We start from the raw sequence: 22394 nt of genomic DNA, 5'->3' as shown, positions 1-22394 counted from the left end.
GCACACAATACAGTGACGCATATTACAGCCACATACAATGTCCCTTGCCATTTAATATACTGTAGACTGTTCCTACTAATGTTTATGCACTACTGTTCTAGTGCCCGTTATTGTAACGGGCTTAATGTCTAGTCTAGAATAAAAGACACAGAGTAATCTTGAATAAAACACACAGAGTACACAAGCAGACAATTTTGTCCTTCAATTAAGAAGATGAGGTGGAAACCAGAACGTGTGAATTTAGACCCATCCAAAGACTCATCATGATCCACTTATGTCAACTAACCTGCTAAAGCTCTAAATGTGCTTATACGATCATATGCATAAGCTTATGCTCCTAGTCAAAAGCCATGTTTCACTGAACAAAAAGGGGTTAATAAAACCTCTACAAAACAGAAGTATGACATGAGATAATGTATTTCTGCATATAATTTATGCACAACTTACCAGAAAAATTTAATAGAATGAAAGAAGCTTAAGGAACTTGGTCAGTTAGTACTTTGTAACACAGCTTTCAAATGTTTCTTACACTCACCAAAGAATAATTTTTATCTTGCTTTAGGAATTTTTCCCATTCTTTCCTTAAGAAGTCACACATTGCATATTTGACACCCTCTCACAGATTTATATTTAAGTCTGCATATTATAAATTCTATTGTAAATCATTAATCTTTTGTTCAAGAATTTCCTGGAAAGATTTTATGGTTTACTTTAATTTTAAGCTTGGCTCAGTCTTACTGGAACATCTAGTCTCTTTCCAGCTTTAACTTTTTTCTTTCGAACTCTAAGACATAACTTCAAGGATTTTTTGTTATTTAATTACATTTGTTTTTCCTTTCATTCACTCTTATTTCTTGTGTCACTAATAGCAGGTCAAAATACTGTATAAGTGGATATCAAAAACTTTTCTGAATTCGAAAGCAGTATTCTAATGTGCTTGTTTTGTAAATAGCCAAAGACTAGCTCTCAAGTACTGAAATAAGTAAATTATAAGTTTTTAATATTTGTGGCTTACAAGGCATATTTTAGTTTATTTTAGTTTAGTCAGCATGGATGTCAAAAAACACAAAAGCTAAGCATTGTGGCAACACCAATTTGTACAGTAATCATCCAATTATGAGAGCGAATTAAAATGTTTAGAAAGTGTACCAGTACTGCATATATAAATGTATGTATGTATGTATGCGAGTATCATAAAGATTCAATATATGGTCTAATTTATTTGCTCTGGAAAAAATTTTTAAGAAAAAACAGTTTTAGGAGACCATTCTCACCTAGTCAACACATGCCAGGACTAGCCCCTTCAATTATCACACTTGAGATGAGGTGAAGAATCCCATCATGGCAAGATGTCAATTGTGGTTGATTGATGTTCTGGACATCCATCCATAACAAAGTGACAATGGAGTGAATCATAATGGAGAATGAGAAATTGATGGTATATAAGATGGCAGACTTATTTATGGGTCAACTGAATCCATTTTTATAAGCAAATAAACATGAGAAACAGGTGTTCTGGGTACCGAGAGTATTACGTCCTGAAATGGTGCATAACCTCATCCGGTGTTAAAAAAAAAATCAATGGGTGAAAGTTATGAAGCATAACATTGCGGGAGATAAAACGGCTAAAATATTTATAGCTTTTAAAAGTATGTTTGCATATTTTACATAATCACTTTTATTACATTTCCTTTTGAGAACTTTTCCATTCAAATTGTATCTAAATAATACTGTACTGTGAACCACTACTATGGTTTTGTCCAAGTCTTTTTGCTGTCCTATGCTGTAGCACAGATGTTTAGCTTTGTGTGTTTAGCCTGTGTATTGAGTCTTCCAGATCTAAACTCAGGTTTTTTCCCCTTAGCTTCTACTTCTTAATGTTTCTGACCCTGGAAGTACCATGTTGGAATACTTCAATATCATTTGATAGCCTCACCCTTCTACTTTGTAAATGTCAGCAATCTACAGGAACCTACAGTTATTGAAAGAACGCAGAAATTTCTGAAACTGTATTAGGGTTAGATTATTTATTTAAAATTTACAATTTCCTTTCCATAGCTTAACTTAACCCAATATTAGTTAATCACATTTTGACAAAAAAAAAAAAATCTTCTGCTAAAAGCATGCCAAAACGTGCGCTTATAACATATTCAGTTTTTCAATCTGTTAAAATCTGCAGATTAACAATAACTGTGCAGAAATGCCATAGTTAAGTTTACAATTTACACCAAAAGAATTAAAACAAAAAGAGATCATTCAATCCATAAAGTGGTCAGCTAACTTGCCCCAATATGCTATTTTTCCCTCTTGGGTAATTAAGTGAAACAAATATGTAACTTGCTCATAAAGGTTTCTCAGTGAAATTTGGATTTTTCTATACATACAGCTAAACTGTGCAAAAAGGTAAAAATTAGTATCATGCTTAAAAAGTATTTATAAATGAAAGATTCCTGTAAGAATAACTTGAAAGACTACACAAAAATGTATGGACAGCCAAAAATAGTTCATTCAGCTCAGTTCCCTGTTCCAGAACCAATAGAAGTAGATCATTTTTGTCAGAAACTAAAAATCAATGAACCAGTGATATTAATAGTGGTAGTGGAAGCAATCAAATACATTAAGCTAATGGTGTAATATCACATTGCACATCAATGACACATTTATAAGAATCACTGTAACAAAAAAGCAACTTTCTATGTCACACATCATCAATGACACATTATGAAACACTATAATGCAGAGAACCAACTAGGATACCTTTCTCTAACCAGAGTGCAGCAGCTGCTGGAAATAGTGCTACAAATTAAACATGAGAAGATCTACCCTTATCAGCTGCACATTTAAGCAGGAGCGATGCTGATTCACTAGGATCTGATTTGAGACATTAGGCTATAGAATGTAAGACCATTTAGAGGATACGATAAAAACTTCACCTGATTTCAGATATCACATATAAAATTAGATAAACCTCAGACACGACAATTCTCCTTGCCATAATGGCATCCATTAATCTGCCATAGAAATATGAAAAATGTTCTTTCCAGCTAACAATGCATAAAAGCATGCAAAAAGAAAGACGACTGGCAAACTGCTATAGGAACCACTTAATGGGATTGTTTGTTTTACTACTGAATAAAAAAGATAAACTGTAAATGAATGATTGCTTCTATAAATATTTCAGAAATCATGAAGTCTTTAAAGAGAAATGATTTATCTGAACACTGAAGCAATAAAGTATCCTTCCAAATATTTTCTAATCCCACTTAATCCAAGTTTATTTGCATAAAGCAGACCATCATTACAAGGGGAAATAACTCTTGAGAGGGTTTATCCAAAGCAAATCCCAGTGCAGACATGCAGTAATCAGATATCAACTCCTCATAGATGACGTGGCAGACACAAAATCCCTCCCCATAGCAAGCCTGAAAAAACAGTTAATTTGTTCTCCATTTCTATCACAACAGTAACCATAGTTTTTATTCTGATATAAACTTTCCTAGAGACATTTGTTAGTTGGTTGAGGACCACAATACAAAGGTGGAGTAAAGCAAACCAATAAATGTGAGAAGACTGCTTTGCATGGCAAACTTATTTTGTGAACAGAAAAATTACAATACAAATGGGGTTTTAATTCATTTTAACCCATTTCTTCAAAAAACTGACAACACCAGCAGCGACCAATGTAATCAATCTTCATGCAATAAACCCAAAAGAATATTGCTGTTTAAGTTACACAGAGCTACACTGAACTAAAACACCACTTAAAAAATCAAAAAGCTATAGTAAATATTTTAGAAGTAAGGAATGAAAAGACAGTCCACGAAGTAAAACCTTTACTTAAGTGTCTTTGCACACTCCAACCCAGACCTTTACAAATGAGAAGTTTCAAGGGCTGACAGAATGACCTGTAAGCATCTTTTTAAGACCTGCACTCATGATAATACACCATGGGAATCGCGGATTTCAAAAATGGTCATAACAGCTCTAGGCAAATAGGAAGCGATTTACCATAGAATGACAATATAAAATTCCTGTAAGGATATGAACTGTGAGAATTAAAACCGGACACTGGACAAGGTATTGCCTAAAAAACAAAAGACGCGAACTCCATCAGTAACATTGTGCTCTTAAGCCAGTAAGGTAAAATAATAAAAAAAATAGTCTTTGCTACAAGTTGGAACCTGTTGTCTTGTTCAAACTTCACGTCAACATTAAGACGACAAAGAAATGCAGAATCGAAATCCCAAACTGGACCACTTGAGAACTTCAACCCTAAATAGTTACTTAGAACCCATGGGGTAAGAATGTTTAGCAACCTAGTGAAAATTGTAATCTTCAGGTATTTAACAAGCATGCGCGACGGCAGAGGAGCCCCTGGGACCCAGAGGCAGAGAGGGCAGCTCAGAACGGACATGCACAGGCCAACCTAATAGGTGGTGTCGTCAAGCAGTTACAGCTATTTCGACACCAGTGGCCATTACCACTAAAATAAGTGGATTCAGAAGGAGAACAGTTAAAGTACATACCTCCGTGAGAATGAAAGGCATACAATAAAGGACTGTTCCCCGTATTGACAACCATTAGATATAATAAGAAAAGGTAATGCTGACGCACAATGGAATCTAAACTTGAACAAGGTTAGATTGCTCTCCAAAAAAAAACAAACAAACAAAAAAACAGGTTGGTAAATAAAGCTAAATTTTCTAACATAATACACCACGTTTTAAATGTACCTAGTTACGACTGGTATACGCCCTTTATATTTTATGACAAGATGGTGTGGGGCGTATATGCATGCAAAATTTAGTGTAAAAGATGGGAGGGGGTGAACAAAATGATGTTTCCTAGGTGCTTGTTAATATATGAAATTAAATAGAGAGGCCGTGCGTATCAAATCACACTACATATGGATTGAGTTAACACAAAGGTATTCATTTCGGGTTTTTATAAAAATTTCCGAAAAGTAATAAAAGCTGCCGAGGACCCGTCACTTAAAAGCCTATGTCGGACTGGAGAACTGTGATCGTAAAACCTGAGCAGCACTTCATGGTTGTCTTTCTAAAGAGTTCGTTTGATTAGTCGTCTCTAGCACCAGTCTGTATTTCACGCGAATCTAGAAGGTTATCGAGTCCGACTGAACGCAACATAAACACGGAAGGAGCGTCAAGCAGTTCGGGAACGTTTTTACGAACAGACGGCGGTATGCAGACCCACCTGTACCCTGGTGAGCGAGTCCCCCAGCCCTTCCGAGTTTCCGATCCACTGGGCCACTCTCTACTGTCAACTGCCGCGTTAACACGCAAACAACACACTGAAGACGCACCAGCCAGCCAACGCGAGCAGAGCAAAAGAGCAAAGCCCTAACTCCAGCCCCTAGCCCGCGCCCACCACTAGTCCTCGCGAGAACATAGCTATGATTGACAGGAGGATTGATCAATCGTTTCGCGGCTTCAGAGAAAAAATCGGATTCTGTGAGCATTGGTTTGTGTTAACTCTTTGCTGTCTATGCAGAGGACAGAAGGATTTGAAAACCAGAAAAAAGGCGTTGATTTATGTGAATAAATAAGGAAAAGATCCTTAATATACTTAATATTGACTTTGTCGTAATACGTATACTGGAGTAGTCAAATAACGCCTTTGGTAGGAATCTAAACAGACGTCAGAAGATATTGCGAAAGAGATTAAGTTCCTTGGCTCAGGGCCACAAAGAGTTAGTTGCTAAGATTAGACCTGTTCAAGAAGGATGTTTTCGGTACCGAACCTACTTCATGCTAGCTAGAGAGCCATGCCGCAATTTGAGGGTATTGTCATCTCAGCCTTTAAAAACAACTGGAAACAATTTCTTCTTCTAATTTGACATTTACGTTTTTCGGGAGAAAACAAATATAGGGAAAAGCAGTTTTTTGGTTATTTACATCGTTTCACTTTGTATTATGTTTTCCACTCTCTTAGTTTTCATTCAGGTTATGCCTAATTTTGTAAGCCACCTCAGACTGAGTTTATTTTAAGCTTAACATTCACTACAAGCCTTTTTTCCTGCCATCACTTGAGAGTGTAGTGCCAATGAAATGTTACAACAATTCCAGCAGATCAGAGGCATTGTAGGCAGGATGTAAGAGTAAATAATTTGGAGCACTTTTCTGGAAAAAAAGAAAAAAAAAAGCAGCATGTATCACTAGTTAGCCTAGTACCGATTGGTAATAATCAGAGCTTAACTTGCCATGTTAACTTGCCACTGCCTTTGTTGGCATTTCACGGTTTGACACCTGGCAATCCTCTTGTGACTGGCATTAGTTATTTATGTATATACATTGGAAATAGTAGTCTTTCCACAAAGGTAACCCAATTCAACTTGCAACTCAAGTTTTACACTAACAACTGGAGCAAATTACCGAAGCGAGTGTACTGTTGTTTCCAGATGTGCAACTTGCTTTATTTCCCATACATGTAGATAACATTTATAAGGAAAACACTGCATTGAACATACTCGGTTCAGTTCTGGTGGGCTCCACTGGTTGCAGGATTTTCACAGAAGCAATACTATATTTATTTACTTTCCTTAGAAGATACTTTTTTTCCAAAGCAACTTAAAAAAGAGGTCAACATCAGTCTGGACAGCTGTATGAAAACAAGTATTCGGGAAGAGGTTACAAAACTGATGATGACAAGGGAAGAAAGAGCTGAGAATAAATACTAGGTACAGTTCCTAGGTTATAAAACGAGTTAGACAGATATTTACCAAACAAGACTGTCTTCAAGTAATTCTTAAACACGTTGATGGAGTCAGAATTTCTAAAGGAGGTGGGCAACTTGTTACACCCAGGACCGTCTTAATGTATGGGCACAGTGGGCACTAGCTGGGGTCCCACAATGTTTCTGATGCCTATGTATGTTTCTGTTTTACTATCAAAACAGGGGCCCCAGTGCACTACATTGCCCAGGGCTCTATGATGCTGTTAAGATGTCCGTGGCTACACCAGCTAGTTACTTCCCATGAAAAGAGTCTGCACTGAGGTTTAATAGCACACAGAGATGGCATCACCAGACACTGAATAGTCAAGAAGGAGCATAAGACTTCACAAGTGTCTCAATACGTGTAGTGCTAACCCATTGAATACTCTTTAAGTAAGCATCAAGTATTTGAGCTTAATACATGCTGCTACAAGAAGTCAATGTAGTAGTCTTAAAAGACGAGTGACCTGTGCCCACAATAACTGGTTGAACACCAGATGTACTCCTGCATTTAGAATCATCTGCAGTGGCTTGGTGACACATGCAGGTACTCCTGCCAGCAAAGAGTAGCAGTAATCAAGATTCGAGCCAGACCAAAACCTGCACAAGGAGTTGTGCTGTATACTCCATTAGATATGGTCTGATCTTATTATATAAACATCAGTCTTGGGGACTATATGGAAAGAAGTGTTACAGATGAGGTTACAAAATTAATAATCACAAGTGAAGAGGTCAGATCAAATACAAGCTAATTAAAATTCCTAGATTACAAAACCTAACAGCTAATATCAGATAGACAGGAATTCACCAAACAAGAGAGTCTTTAAACACTTCTTAAACACATTAAGGGAGTCAAGATTTTCAATAGAGGTGGGCAGCTTATTACACCAGCAAGAAGTTACCCATGAAAAGAATCTGGACTAAGGTTTAATACCACACAGAGCTGGCATCACCAGATGCTGTTCATCAGTAGACCTGAGTGGTTGGGAAGGAGCTTTGAACCTCACCAGTGTCCCCATATATGGAGGTGTTGATCCATTGACTATTCTGAAGGTAACCATCAAGGGTTTGAACTTAATGCTGCTACAGGAAGTCAATTTTGTAATCTTTACTGGTTGAACAACAGACATACTGCTGCATTTCGAATCATCTGCAGTGGCTTGGTGACACATGCTAGCATTCCCGACAACACCAAATGCTGGACCAGGAGTTTTACTGCATACTCTGTCAGATACAGTCTGATCTCATAGATATTGTATAGGTAGGTGGTGGTATACATCATCCTCAGTACTAAAATTATTATTTATCTAGACATCTTGTTTTTATGCTTCTGCACTTAAATTAAAGATATTTAATAAACTGAATTGTGTTCAGGAAGTTCATTTCTCAAAATTGCATTGTCTCTTTCTCAAACTTGTTTATAGGCACATGTAATGCTCGGTGTTACAATTTATTCTTGTATGTCTCCAGCAAGGTTGTCCTTTTATTTACTTATATAGGGTATCAAGAAGCCATTTCATTTGCCAAATGTGATACATTAATTCCAGCAATCATAGTAACTTTCACTTGTGTTTGAGTCTTTAGTGGAAAAAAGGTTGTTGCATGGACACATTTTAACTTTATTTCTGCACTTTTTTAAATCCTTTTTATAGATATGTAGAGGATCAATGCACATTTTAAACATTGTCATTAGATGTAGAAAGTAACTGGTTAAAAAACAAGGCCAAAATAAAAAAAATATATATTTATACGCAGATTCTTGCCTTTTACAGAATAAATCTCAGTATTCTTAAAGTTGTCTGTCTGCTGTTATTAAGTCCAGTTTGCATTTCAGTAATTTCAGTCCCTGCTGATTCTTAATGAAACATTCATCCAGAGGGCTCAACCAGGAATGCAGTGTACTGACATACGCAGAAGACCATGCACATTAAGATGGTGACTCTGGTATTACAGTGTTATGTTTTCATTGGTTGTTAAAATATTATCTAAATCTAATAAAAAGAACATGCAGGTTGTTAAAATATTAAATAAATCTAATAAAAAGAACATGCATGTACAGTTAGGTCCATAAATATTTGGACAGAGACAACTTTTTTCTAATTTTGGTTCTGTACATTACCACAATGAATTTTAAATGAAACAACTCGGATGCAGTTGAAGTGCAGACTTTCAGCTTTAATTTAGTGGGTTGAACAAAAAGATTGCATAAAAATATGAGGCAACTAAAGCATTTTTTTCAACACATTCCCTTCATTTCAGGGGCTCAAAAGTAATTGGACAAATTAAATAACTGGAAATAAAATGTTCATTTCTAATACTTGGTTGAAAACCCTTTGCTGGCAATGACAGCCTGAAGTCTTGAACTCCTGGACATCACCAGATGCTGGGTTTCCTCCTTTTTAAAGCTCTGCCAGGCCTTTACTGCAGCGGCTTTCAGTTGCTGTTTGTTTGTGGGCCTTTCTGTCTGAACTTTAGTCTTCAACAAGTGAAATGTATGCTCAGTTGGGTTAAGATCAGGTGACTGACTTGGCCAATCAAGAATTTTCCACTTCTTTGCCTTAATAAACTCCTGGGTTGCTTTGGCTGTATGTTTTGGGTCATTGTCCATCTGTTTCATGAAACGCCGCCCAATCAATTTGACTGCATTTAGCTGGATTTGAGCAGACAATATGTCTCTGAACACCTCAGAATTCATTCGGCTGCTTCTGTCCTGTGTCACATCATCAATAAACACTAGTGTCCCACTGCCACTGGCAGCCATGCACACCCAAGCCATCACACTGCCTCCACCGTGTTTTACAGATGATGTGGTATGCTTTGGATAATGAGCTGTTCCATGCCATCTCCATACTTTTTTCTTGCCATCATTCTGGTAGAGGTTGATCTTGGTTTCATCTATCCAAAGAATGTTTTTCCAGAACTGTGCTGGCTTTTTTAGATGTTCTTTAGCAAAGTCCAATCTAGCCTTTCTATTCTTGAGGCTTATGAGTGGCTTGTACCTTGCAGTGCACCCTCTGTATTTACCTTAATGCTGTCTTCTCTTTATGGTAGACATGGATATCGATACGCCAACCCCCTGGAGAGTGTTGTTCACTTGGTTGGCTGTTGTGAAGGAGTTTCTCTTCACCATGGAAATGATTCTGCTATCATCCACCATTGTTGTCTTCCGTGGACGTCCAGGTCTTTTTGCGTTGCTGAGTTCACCAGTGCTTGCTTTCTTTCTCAGGATGTACCAAACTGTAGATTTTGCCACTCATAATATTGTAGCAATTTCTCTGATGGGTTTTTTCTGTTTTCGCAGCTTAAGGATGGCTTCTTTCACCTGCATGGAGAGCTCCTTTGACCGCATGTTGTCTGTTCACAGCAAAATCTTCAACATGCAAGCACCACACCTCAAATCAACTCCAGGCCTTTTATCTGCTTAATTGATAAGACATAACGACAGACTTGAACACACCTGCCCATGAAATAGCCTTTGAGTCAATTGCCCAATTACTTTTGAGCCCCTGAAATGAATTGATTGTATTAAAAAAATGCTTTAGTTGCCTCACATTTTTATGCAATCTTTTTGTTCAACCCACTGAATTAAAGCTGAAAGTCTGCACTTTAACTACATCTGAGTTTTTTCATTTAAAATTCATTGTAGTAATGTACAGAACCAAAATTAGAAAAAAGTTGTCTCTGTCCAAATATTTATGGACCTAACTGTAAATAATAACCCAACAGAGAAGCAACTGTTTAACTGCCACTCTGTCCAGAAGGTTGGTTATTGTTGCGAGCTTTATTTAAAAATAATTTAGAAAGATAAATGCTCATCAATATTCAGAATACATTATTTTCTTTAATAAAGTAGCTTGAGACTGAATGCATGCTTAAAGACCTATCATCACAATAAAAATGAGCACATTTCCTAATTTTTCATTCTCTGTTACTTAACAGACCAAATATTCATGTTACAAATGAATGGATGGATGGATCAATGTCCTTTAGGTTTTGTCGAAGAGTGATTCTAACCTATAACAGAATTTAGGAATCTCCTGTAGCTAGAGATAACATCATTTATTATTCACCAAGATCTTAAAGCTACTGTTGTATGAAGTGTTCTAGCCTGCCCAGTGGGAGATACATAAAAGAGATTAGCTGCTGAGAAAATCAATTAAATGAAATCAATGCATACTTATAACATGGTAAGTGAAACCAGAGGAAGGAAGACTGGACAAGACAGGATTTCAGGATATTCAGAGCTCATATTCTAACTTGTGTTGAGCAGCAGGGTACAAAAAGTGGGTTAAGGTCACCGTCTAAGGAGATAAAACTGCAGGTACTTTATCTGATGGAACCTGAGCGTAATAACGAAAAGCTGCAGAATACTAAAATGTGAAAGTACTATGCTCAGGGCATTAAATTTATAGCCCTGTAGGATCTGACAAGGCATGACTCTCACAGAGCTACTACAATAGTTTGCTTAGATCTGCTGGGAAGAAATTATGTTTCAGCCTCTGAATTTGACCTGTTTATTTTCTAAGTGGCAGATAGGTAACCAAAAGCTATTAGGATAAGTCTGTAAAATGTGATAATATATTTAGGTGATGTCACGCATGTGCGTCCCAGGTTCTCCTTGCTGGCTCCTCCGAGGTAGGTTGTAACCCACCAGGCTGAGAGGGGGCGCTGTCGCTAACTGTGTTCTCTTCTTTTTGTCCCCCCAGCTCAGAGAAGCCACCCAATGAGGGAAATCAGCGCCGCCCCTTTTGGTCTTCCTGTTATAAAAAGCCTGACTGCCTCCACTGAGCTATTTTTTGGGACAGATACCTGAAAAGTCTGAGCTCTGCGAGAGACCTCTTATTTGTTATGCCGACTAACCTGAGTCCTTATTTTCTTTTGTGTTTTGCCCTACAGGGTTATGCTAAGTGTTGCCACAAGGCGTTTATTTAAGTTAAAGAAGAAGAGGAGAGAATTAAATGGGATGACCTGGCTGGTGTCCCAAGTATTTTTTGCTTGTCATGACTTGATCTGTGCTTGGCCAGCTCCCAGTGATCAAAAAAAAGAAAATTAGGTCTGCTTAAAGATAAAATTCAGAGCACCGACTGGCACAGAGTTTACTTAGGTATCTGAGATCAGAAGGGACCAAGCAGAATGGTGACCAGACTGCAGGACACTGTTAAATTTGTAAGCTCTTAGATTTATTCCAAATTATTGGGAGTTTTTTAAAAGGAAATCATCAGAAAAGTCTAAACGCAGAGCTCAATGTAAGGGCTGTAAATCAGTAGAAAGGCAGGGGAACATGCTAAATTGAGTGGAACAAAGTAGTAGCAAATGTTTCTTGCTGCACTGCTGCAGAATGTTACCTCAGTTTTTGTTTTCTTCTAACAGCAAGCTAACACCCTGATGATAAGTGCAACTCATGTGGTGACATGCCTTGCTCTGAGGAATATGCAGCAGGATTAGTATTTAAGATAGGGACTCATAAACTGTCACAGCTAGACCATCACACTCTTCTTGTTCTTCCTGTGTAGCCATGCCAAAGCGAGATGTCTTGTCAAATCTTTACAGAGCTGTGTGTTGTCTGCACGGTGACCTTTCTGTGAAGTTGTAGATCTGTCTTGTGTCACTATTTTTGCGCATCACTGCTTCTTTGACGTATTGTTGGTTTCCTTTTTTGCAGATGGAAAAATCTGATTATGAGGTAACAATGTAAACATGAGCCCTAGGGCACAAACTCAAGACAGTTCTGCCATACGCTCTTTTCTGTTAGTCAGTTCCTTTTCAGTTAGTCAGAATCCTACAGTACTTTATAGCAATAAGGGGGTTCAGTAAATGAATGACTGAATGAATAAATGAATTACATAATTTGGTGAATTCATAAAATTAAGAAGCAAATGTGGCATTCCTCAAGTGTGTGAAAGCGTGGCTGGGCCAGGCTTGTAGGATGACATTTACATTTTACACTGCTTCTGCAGCACAAGATGATAGGCATCACTACTCAGACTTGGCGGCATCACTGCATCTGTCAAAGGGAGTGTGTCAGAAAATGTCAGTGCTTCAGTTTGAGCCAAGATTCCTTACTCATTTTGTTGTGTTCTGTCTTGTAACTATTTGAACTTTTATTATGCCCTTTAACCTTAATTCTCAGGTATCAATTTATCTTATTTTTTTGTTGCGATTTTCTTATCATTCTCCTCAGAAGCAGTTGTTGACATCATCATTCTCATTTGTGATAGAAGATTTAGGATTGTTCATTTGTGATCATATTCTTAATTGCAGTGGGCAAAATAAAATGGAGGGCATAGCCTAATAACAAAAATTAGCTCCATTCTACAAGTTTATATATAGGCAATATCAGAATATCTAATAACTGATAATAATTCATCTCATTCTTTCTTTCTTTTTTGAAATGATGAGAACAGCCAACTAGCACATAGTGACTCTCTGTCAAACCCAAGCTCTATGTGTGAGAGAGAAAAGCTAACAAGAGCCTAAAGTGTTGCCCATAGGGGTCTTTTTATATGTTTAGCCCTACTCAGCTGAGGCCAGAGCTAACCCTTCCTTGCTGCTAAGAGCAGACACTCAAGGATCTCTTACTCAATATCTAAGAGAAGGAGATGAAGGCAGCAATGCAGAGATTCCACTCAAGCTCCATATGCGCAAAGCATACCATTATTCAGCTCAAAATTATATATTGAGCACATCTGTCTCACTTAAAATTGTCCAAAATGTTTCCAGGGCAAGATCCAAACTGGGAATGCTGCAATCAAGTTCCAGGCTCATTGGGCCACATGTTTTGGGCCTGCACCAAATTAACACCATTCTGGACCAAAATCTTTAAATGCCTATCAGACTGCCTTGGTGTCAAAATCCCTCCTAATCCATTAACAGCTGTGTTTGAGGTACTTCCATAAGGGCTTTAAGTGGAGAAGGACAAACAAACTGTAATTGCCTTCACTACACTATTGGCCATAGACTTATCTTGCTCAAATGGAAGAATCCTAACTCTCCTCTTTTACGTCAGTGGGTAACTGATGTTTTATATAATTTGAAACTGGAAAAATTCAAATTCACAGGATCTGTGCAAAACTTTTTCAAAACCAGGCAGGATCTAATCAATAACATTTTGGAATACGCTTTTAAAAAGCACTGAGGAAGCAGATTCTCTCCCTTTTTTCCATTTATCTTTATTCAATTATTAATTCATCTATTTACTTATTTTTACTAGCTTTAAGTTTTACTCTGCTGGCCTAGCTCTATTTCTTTCTTTAATTTGTTTTCAATGCTATTTTTGTAAAAAAATATTTGTATGGAATGTTGTGTGATTTTAATAAAATAAAAAAAAAATGAGCACACAAATACTGTGTACAAAATAAGACCAGAATGGAGTGACATACAATAACCAAAAATATCAGGAATAGGAAAGCAAAAGAAAAGCAGGAAACACATGCAAAAACAAAGGTAACCTTCAGAAACTCAAAGCAGTACCTTGTCATAAAGATGGCATCAAGCAGTTGCAAGATGCAATCAACATAAAGCTGACAAGTCACCTACCACAAATTCATCCATTGTCCAACCCGCTGAATCCGAACACAGGGTCATGGGGGTCTGCTGGAGCCAATCCCAGCCAACGCAGGGTACAAGGCAGGAACCAATCTTGGGCAGGGTGCCAACCCACCGCAGGACACACACAAACACACCCACACACCAAGCACACACTAGGGCCAATTTAGAATCGCCAATCCACCTAACCTGCATGTCTTTGGACTGTGGGAGAAAACCAGAGTGCCCGGAGGAAACCCACGCAGACGCGGGGAGAACATGCAAACTCCACGTATATGTCATGTATAAAATTAACAGCAAGCACCAAAGCCCCTGTCCTTGCAGGCTCACAGAGTTGGTAACCACTGCAGGGATGCAAGCGAACATGAGGGGCAGCAGCAAAGTGCATGCAGCACGCAATGATTAACACAAATGAAATACATTAATTAGTAAAGTAAAAAATATACTCAGCTAAACACTGACAACTTTAAAACCTCACAGGCAGATTTCCAAAGTGACCAAAATTGAGATTTTTTTTTTTTTAGGTGCTTGACAAAAATACAAGGGGAAATCCAAAAAAATTAGACTTCACAGAGGGTTAAAGCAAAACTTAACAAGCTGTCTGCTTTAGACTTTGGAAGCTTTAAAGTATTTTTATATATGATGGAATTGGTTTTGGATAAATAGCTGAGCACAGGCAACAAGAAATTAAACGGTGAAATGGCATTACACTAAAATAGGGAAGGCAGTTGGTGCCATATTGTTTCAGCTAACACCGTCTCATTAACAGACAATAATTTGCTAGGCTTTGCACTCACTAATTATCTGGACACAAGTGGGTGTTGTCTTGTAAGAATGCTGAGGAGAAATTCAACAAAAGACTGTGAAGGACTTCTTCATATTCTAAGTGTTATTAAGCTCCATTGCTCAGCTGGAAAGTCCAGTAATTAATAAAGCAATCATTGATTCCTTTTAGTGGCACAGATTTTCATTCAGCTTTACGATGCCAATTATGCAAATTCAGATTTAGCTCGTGCCAGCAATACTGAGTGGCCTAAATGACCTAAAACAGAAAAAAACAAGACCTGGATGAAGAGGAAATATACTGTCTTGATCACACATCATGCCAAGAATACGTGAAGAGCTTTTGTGATCATCTCAGGGCCTAGCTATAATGGCCGGATATTTTGGGGAAGGAACCAGAGTACAGCAATAGAATTAAAGCCTGTGAAGCTAATTTTCACATAGGGGCACAAAGGGACCATCTAACTACAAGGAGAGTTCACCAAACATATATATTAAGCTATACCTACACACAGCAGCTCAAATATTATCAATAAATGTCCTACAATGTTTAATGTCTAAATTAACTGTTTATGTTTTCAAACCATGTTCAAGTTCCTTCTAAACAAGAATAAATTTTCATATGTTTTCAGAATAAAATATAAATAGTGATTTTTTCATCTGTAAAAAGAAATGTTTCTGTATAAAGGTTGTCAAACAGTTGGTTAAAGACTAGCATTCTAGTGTGCCACAAAAGAGCTTCAAAATTTCTATTGCCAGTGGCCCTAGATACCTAAATAATTGATTTTAATGTCTCCTGCAGGCAGGAACTGAAGCGACAGCTGGGAGGCTTTACTGGAGCTTCATTAATTTTTCATTGGGATGGCAGAGGTCTTGAAGACACTGTATGCACTTTGTGAGCAATGACCTTGCTGGCATGTGCCTTCTCATTTTCTGCTCTGAGCAATCTATCTGCAGCCTCTAAAACGAGGGGATGGAGAGAAATTGGAATGTAAAGCAATGGGGCTCAGGGCCCAGCTTTCAGTTCAGAGAGATTTATCTTAATAAAGATATCTGTGACTGGCAGAAGAGTGTGATGCCTTCAGACTTATGATCCTTTCGTCAGCACAGCCAGACCCTCACTTCATCTTCACAGTCACAGTTTTTTTTATTCAAATTAGCACACATGCACTCTGCATTATAACGTTTATCTGAAGTGAAGTGAAAAGGTCCACTGTTAAACACCTGAATGGACAGCAGGATCCTATCACAGATGTGAACATTCACAATGTAACACTATTCTTACCTGAAAAGATGTTGAAGGCTACCACAGAATTGGGAATATCCCTTTAAAAATATTATATATTTTATAAACCAGCAGCCAGATAGGCCTTTTAGGGCAGTTAATAACTGAGACTGTAATAAAAAATGCGTGAAATATTTAGAAATATCTTTATTTTTGGGTTGGTTTGACAAAATTGTTACCTGATCATCACCAGCCTTCCAGTAACAGATACAGAGGATCACATTAATACAATGCACAAAAAGTTCATGTTTTTTTTATCTTATTTTAGAATACATTGATTCTGCATTCACTGTTAAAAAATATCATGTAAATTATTTTTTTTACTGGAATAATTTGAATCAGATGCCATAATCAGGAAGATGAAATGTGAGGTTGAGGGGCCTTTCTTGTTAAATAAAACAGAAACTTTAATTGCCACCGTCTGCTGTTCGTGATTTAAGTTTGTAAAAATGAATCATGCTTAGATCAAAAGAGATTTTTGAGAAGATCAAATAAAATTGACAGTGCTCATAGGGTGGAGAGGAGGGTTTCCAAACATTTCAATGACTTCCATCCGCCCACAGTAAGGCAGATGATGCACAAATAGTAAAGAATCTTCAGAATTGCTTCTGTTATTAGGAGCAGTTGTTCAGCAAAATTTACTTCAACTTACACAAATCTCTAGGTGGTTGGAAAGAACTCTAGAAGAATGCTTGAGAATTTTAGAAGCATTCTTGCTACTTTTATTGGGTAGGACAAAGTGGGCATCACCTATTCTGCTAGGCTTTAGTGGCACACCAGGCCTGTTGGAGTAGCAGATTTAGTAGACATCCAGCCATGCTCTCTCCCACTTACATTCTAAACTAAATGACTAAACTCCAGCTTGTACCAGGATCTGCCAGTACTTCATCTGATAACAAAGGTGTAAATCAGAGTTGCACTGACATCTTTGCAGAGAATTTTTGAGCCAGAAAGTGTGAAATGGAATGAACCAAGTACAAAGATGAAAATTCAAGGAATGACAACTGGGATGGACAGAATAACAAACCTATGAGGAGGCCCTGATTTTGTAACTGGAAATGGCAAATGAGAGGTTCCACCTTTCTTCATATAGTAGTTACACTCATCCCATCTCAGTATTTTCAGAGATACACTCCCACTGATCTCCCTAGAGACTGTCTCGCGGCACTTTCTCTGAAGCAATCTGCCCCAGGGGAAAACTGTGCTCCTACTCTACAAAAATGACCTTCTGAAAATAAAAGCTGATGAGCTGATCTCTCTTTGGGGAGCTGAGATATGACAGCTTCTTTCTCTTTGTGGACCAGAAAGCTGAGATCAAGTCAAAGTTGTGTGCCAATAGTCTGGAAAGGCTGAGAAGCAGACATTAATTCAGAGAGGGAAGTTTAGCGTCTAAATTCTTGTGCCAGAAAGAGTAATGCTCTTCCCTATGAAGCTGCAGATAACACTGCAAAGGACTCAACAGCAGAAAGCAAGCCGAGAAAGCAGCATCACAGAGCACCACAAACAAAAGATCATGTAGTAAAGAGAAAGAGTGCACTATATTGTAAAAAGAATCCTCCACTTGAACCTGGAGCAGCAACAAAAGCAACAACTCTACACAACATCGGACATCACCTTTAAAGACTTGGTATCGTCAAACTATTTATTTGTGCCAAGATAAATTAGAACTCTAAATAGCCAGAAAAAAGACAGGTCTGGTATGTTATATGTTTGTCTGTCCAGTCTATCTTCATCCTGTCTTATATATCAATTTACACTCACCGGCCATATTAGGTACTCCTTGCTAGTACCAGGTTGGACCCCCTTTTGCCTTCAGAACTGCCGTAATTCTTTGTAGTATAGATTCAGCAAGGTGCTGGAAACATTCCTCAGGGATTTTGGTCCATATTGACATGATAAAATCAAGCAGTTGCGGCAATTTTGTCAGCTGCATATCTATGATGCGAATCTCTCGTTCCACCCCATCCCAAAGGTATCCTATTACAGGAATTCTCAAACTTGGTCCTGGGGGCCAACGGTGGCTTCAGGTTTTTGTTTCAACCAGATTCATAATCAGTGACAAAAACTGATAACACTGATCTCATTAAATTAGGTGTTTTTTTCTCTTATTCTACATTCAGAAAAGCACTGCAGAATGATTTTTGCATTTATAAGACATCTAGCAAAATTTCTCTTTTTGTTATAGATTTAAATGCTTTTGTTTGTTCCCTTTATTGTATCTTAATAATGACAATTAAAATTGAGCAGAGCAGACATCCAGGCAAACAACACTGAATCATTAAAGTCTGCAACTACTTTAGCCTCAGATGCACTAATTAGTAAATAATTGATTAATTAAAAAATTAGAACACCTGGAAAAGAAGAATGAAAATTAAGATGAAAATATTGTTAAAAAGAAAAAAAATACATTATTCCCAGGCAGCACGGAGGCACAGTTAGGAGACCTGGGTTCGCTTCCCGGGTCCTCCCTGCGTGGAGTTTGCATGTTCTCCCCGTGTCTGCATGGGTTTCCTCCAACAGTCCAAAGACATGCAGGTTAGGTGCATTGGCAATCCTAAATTGTCCATAGTGTGTGCTAGGTGTGTGGGTGTGTGTGTGCTCTGCGTTGGGCTGGCGCCCTGCCTGGGGATTTGTTCCTGCCTTGTGCAATGTGTTGGCTGGGATTGGCTCCAGCAGACCCCTGTGACCATGTGTTAGGATATAGCATGTTAGATAATGACTGACATTATTCCCATATAAGTGCTTAGTGCACTTTAATAATTGTTTTTTATTTTCTTTACCAAAAGAAGGTTACATCAGGAAGGGCATCTGGTGTAAAATTTTGCCAAATCAATATGCTGACAACAATTTTGGATGATCCACTGTAGCAAAGCCTAATGGGAGCAGCTGAAAAAAGAAGAAGAATAAGAAGAAGTTTTCTAAATGTTATATTGTTCCCAAAACACAGAATCTGGCAAATAACAGTTTACATATTTAGCCCAGGAGTCCAATGAAAAACAAAAGCTGATTGGAACAAAAACATGCAGGCACAGTGGGTCCCCAGGACAGAGTTTTGAAAACTCCTGCTCTATTGGGTTGAGATCTTGTGACTGTGGAGACCATTTGAGTACAGTGAACTCATTGTCATGTTCAAAAAATCAGTGTGAGATGATTTGAGCTTTGCGACATGGCGTATTATCCTGCTGGAAGTAGCCACCAGAGGATGGGTACACTGCGGTCATAAAGAGATGGACATGGTCAGCAACAATACTCAGGCAGGCTGTAGCATTTAACCAATGCTCAGTTGGTAATAAGGAGCCCAAAATGTCCTAAGAAAATATCCTCCACACCATTACACCACCAGCAACAGCCTGAACTGTTGATACAAGGCAGGATAAATCCATGCTTTCATGTTTTTGACACCAAATTCTGACCCTACCATCCGAATGTCATGGCAGAAATTGAGACTTGTCAGACAAGACAACATTTTCCAGTCTTCTGTTGTCCAATTTTGGTGAGCCCAATGTGAATTGCAGCCTCGGTTACCTGTTCGTAGCTGACTGCGGTGGCACCTGGTGTGGTCTCTTCCTTCTGTAGCCTGTCTGCTTCAGAGATGCTCTTCTGTATACCTCGGTTGTAACAAACAGTTATCTGAATTACTCTTTAGAGCCTTTCTATCAGCTTGAAGCAGTCAGCCATTTTTCTCTGACCTCTGCCATCAACAAGGCATTTTTGCCCAGACAAATGCCACTCACTGGATATTTTCCCTTTTTTGGACCATTCTTTGTAAACCCTAAAGATGGTTGTGCATGAAAATCCTAGTAACAGTTTTTGAAATACTCAGACCAGCTTGTCTGGCACCAAAAACCATGCCAAGTTCAAAGTCACTTAAATCGCTTTTCTTCCTCATTCTGATGCTCAGTTTGAACTTCAGCAGGTCGTATTGACAATGTCTACAAAATGCATTGAGTTTCTGCATTATGATTGGCTGATTTTCTGTCCACCCTGGCCATCGGACCTTACTCCTTTTCTATGTTAACTAATGTAGTCTTATTTTAGTTTCTTATTTTGTCTTTTATTTTTCTTTTCTTTAGTATGTAAAGCATTTTGAGTTACTTTTTGTATGAAAATGTGCTGTATAAATAAATGTTGTTGTTGATTAGATATTTGCGTAAACATGCAGCTAAACAGGTGTTCCTAATAAAGTGTCCAGTGAGTGTATATATGCAGTTATCATATTTCTATAATCCTTGTGTTTATTAATAAATCATTATTCTGCTTCTTAAAACAAGTTTGCTTCAGTTACCTTGATATAAGTCTAACAGATGGAGACAGCCTACTGCAATAGAAAAATGGTAAAATAAATAAAGTAGGACCCTTAAAAAATGATTTAATTATTAGCCAGCACTGCTAAAGGCAAAATGGATAATTAATTAATTGATTTAACTCTTTCCTCCTTTCCCACATTATTATGACTATTCCTGAGCGGGCATGTTAAAATTCCTTTTTCTTTTCCAACAAGTGTCTGAAAGTCCAGTATAAGGAACAGATGTTATAAAATGACTATTACCGAAATGATAAAAGGTAGGAAATTCTGCCCTTGAAAAAATCATCATGTACCATTATTCCATCTAGATAACCTTACCATTCAAAATGGAGCATTCTGCTTGGTTTAAACATTTTCTATCAAAATGTCAGGTCATATAATCTGTGACTTTTTTCCATTTGCTACCAGCTGTTGCCCACAACAGATTCAAAACACTGGCTCTAATTTACTAGGTCATAAAATAAGGGCTTTTGTGACTACAGTCATTATATACAGTATATTGTGTAGCCTGGTACTGTAAATGCTCTGACGCTTGTTCCTGTTGGTGAAATGCACTTGTCTTTAACCTGTTCTCCTACTTGTAATGTACTCATAATTCTTATATTTTGATTTTTATTACTGGCTCAGACAATTATTAGCAGTTCTGCCCCTACAGCTCCAGAGACCAGGGTCTGATTTGAGGCCCAGTCAATGTGTGGCTTTGTGTTTATAGGTTCTTCCCATATGCAAATGTATTTCTTCCAGATACTGAAGTGCAACTTAGGTTGACTGGCCTTGTGTCTATGGGCATGAGTGTATGACTGTGCCTTGTAATGGACTGATGCCCGCCCAGGACTTGCTACTGGTTTGAGAACAAGATTAGCTTCCCAAGCCTGCGTAGTAAATGAGGCAAGTTTAGAAAATGGATTGATTTGCTGTTTATGTTCATCAACAGACAGTTATGAAATAATGTCATACAGTATCTACTGTATGGTTTGGTTATTTAAAAGCAGCTGATAAATATAAATATAAATCTTCTGTTCTGACTCAACTGTACTACCTGTAAATTGTCAATATAAAACTACTGTAGACCTCCTATCCTTTACTCTTTCCCATTGCCAAGATATTTAAGACTTTTCCCAGTATCTGAATATTTGTCTGTTACCTATTTTATATTTAAATGATCTTGTACTATATGTTTTTAAAAATACTGGGTGACTGGGATTTATATTACCCAATGAATAATTACTTTGACTATGATTGGAAATTTGTTGGTTAATAAGAATTTACAATTGACAGATGTACTTTAGTATATTTACAAAGCCTGTTGTTTCTACTTAAATTTATTAATAAAATCAACCAATTCATTTACTAATAAGCAGAATTAATTCTGGCATCGGATTTCAGGAAATTGATTTTAGACTTCAAATATTGTGAAAATGTTGCGCTGACCAGAAACTTTCATACAGTGTGCTGTAGGCTTATGTCGCCCTCATGAGGCCATATTGTACTAGTACAGCTTTTTGTGTCTGACTCCAGGAAGAGTTGATCAATATTCATAGTATTTTTATTTGTAATGCACCTTTGCAGAGCTTAACTAAAGGGCACATTTTGCTGCTGGTTACTAAATTCCAGGTAGCCTCAGAGAGCAACAGGCTATTGTTAAAAATGTACCTTAGACAAAGAGTGTCAATATTTTGGAAAAAAGTAATAAGCCTTTGTAGCTAAAGCCTGAGTGTGTAGATTGTAAGATCACACTTGTGA

The 22394-nt window shown here is 37.7% G+C and overlaps 1 protein-coding gene across 1 annotated transcript in view; it reads right to left on the bottom strand.

Moving 5' to 3' along the window:
* The window catches only part of LOC120541503 (D-glucuronyl C5-epimerase-like), a 68198-nt gene extending 62845 nt beyond the window's left edge, over window positions 1-5353 (bottom strand). Inside the window, exon 1 of the mRNA XM_039773207.1 lies at window positions 5215-5353. The gene's annotated coding sequence lies outside the window, so the exon portion shown is untranslated. The remainder of the gene's footprint in view (window positions 1-5214) is intronic.
* Between the last annotated feature and the right edge of the window lie 17041 nt (window positions 5354-22394).

The sequence above is a fragment of the Polypterus senegalus genome, chromosome 12 (assembly GCF_016835505.1).
Source record: "Polypterus senegalus isolate Bchr_013 chromosome 12, ASM1683550v1, whole genome shotgun sequence".
NCBI classification, from domain to species: domain Eukaryota; kingdom Metazoa; phylum Chordata; class Cladistia; order Polypteriformes; family Polypteridae; genus Polypterus; species Polypterus senegalus.
Note: the sequence above shows the minus strand (reverse complement) of the source record. Positions and strands in the feature narration are given on the sequence as shown.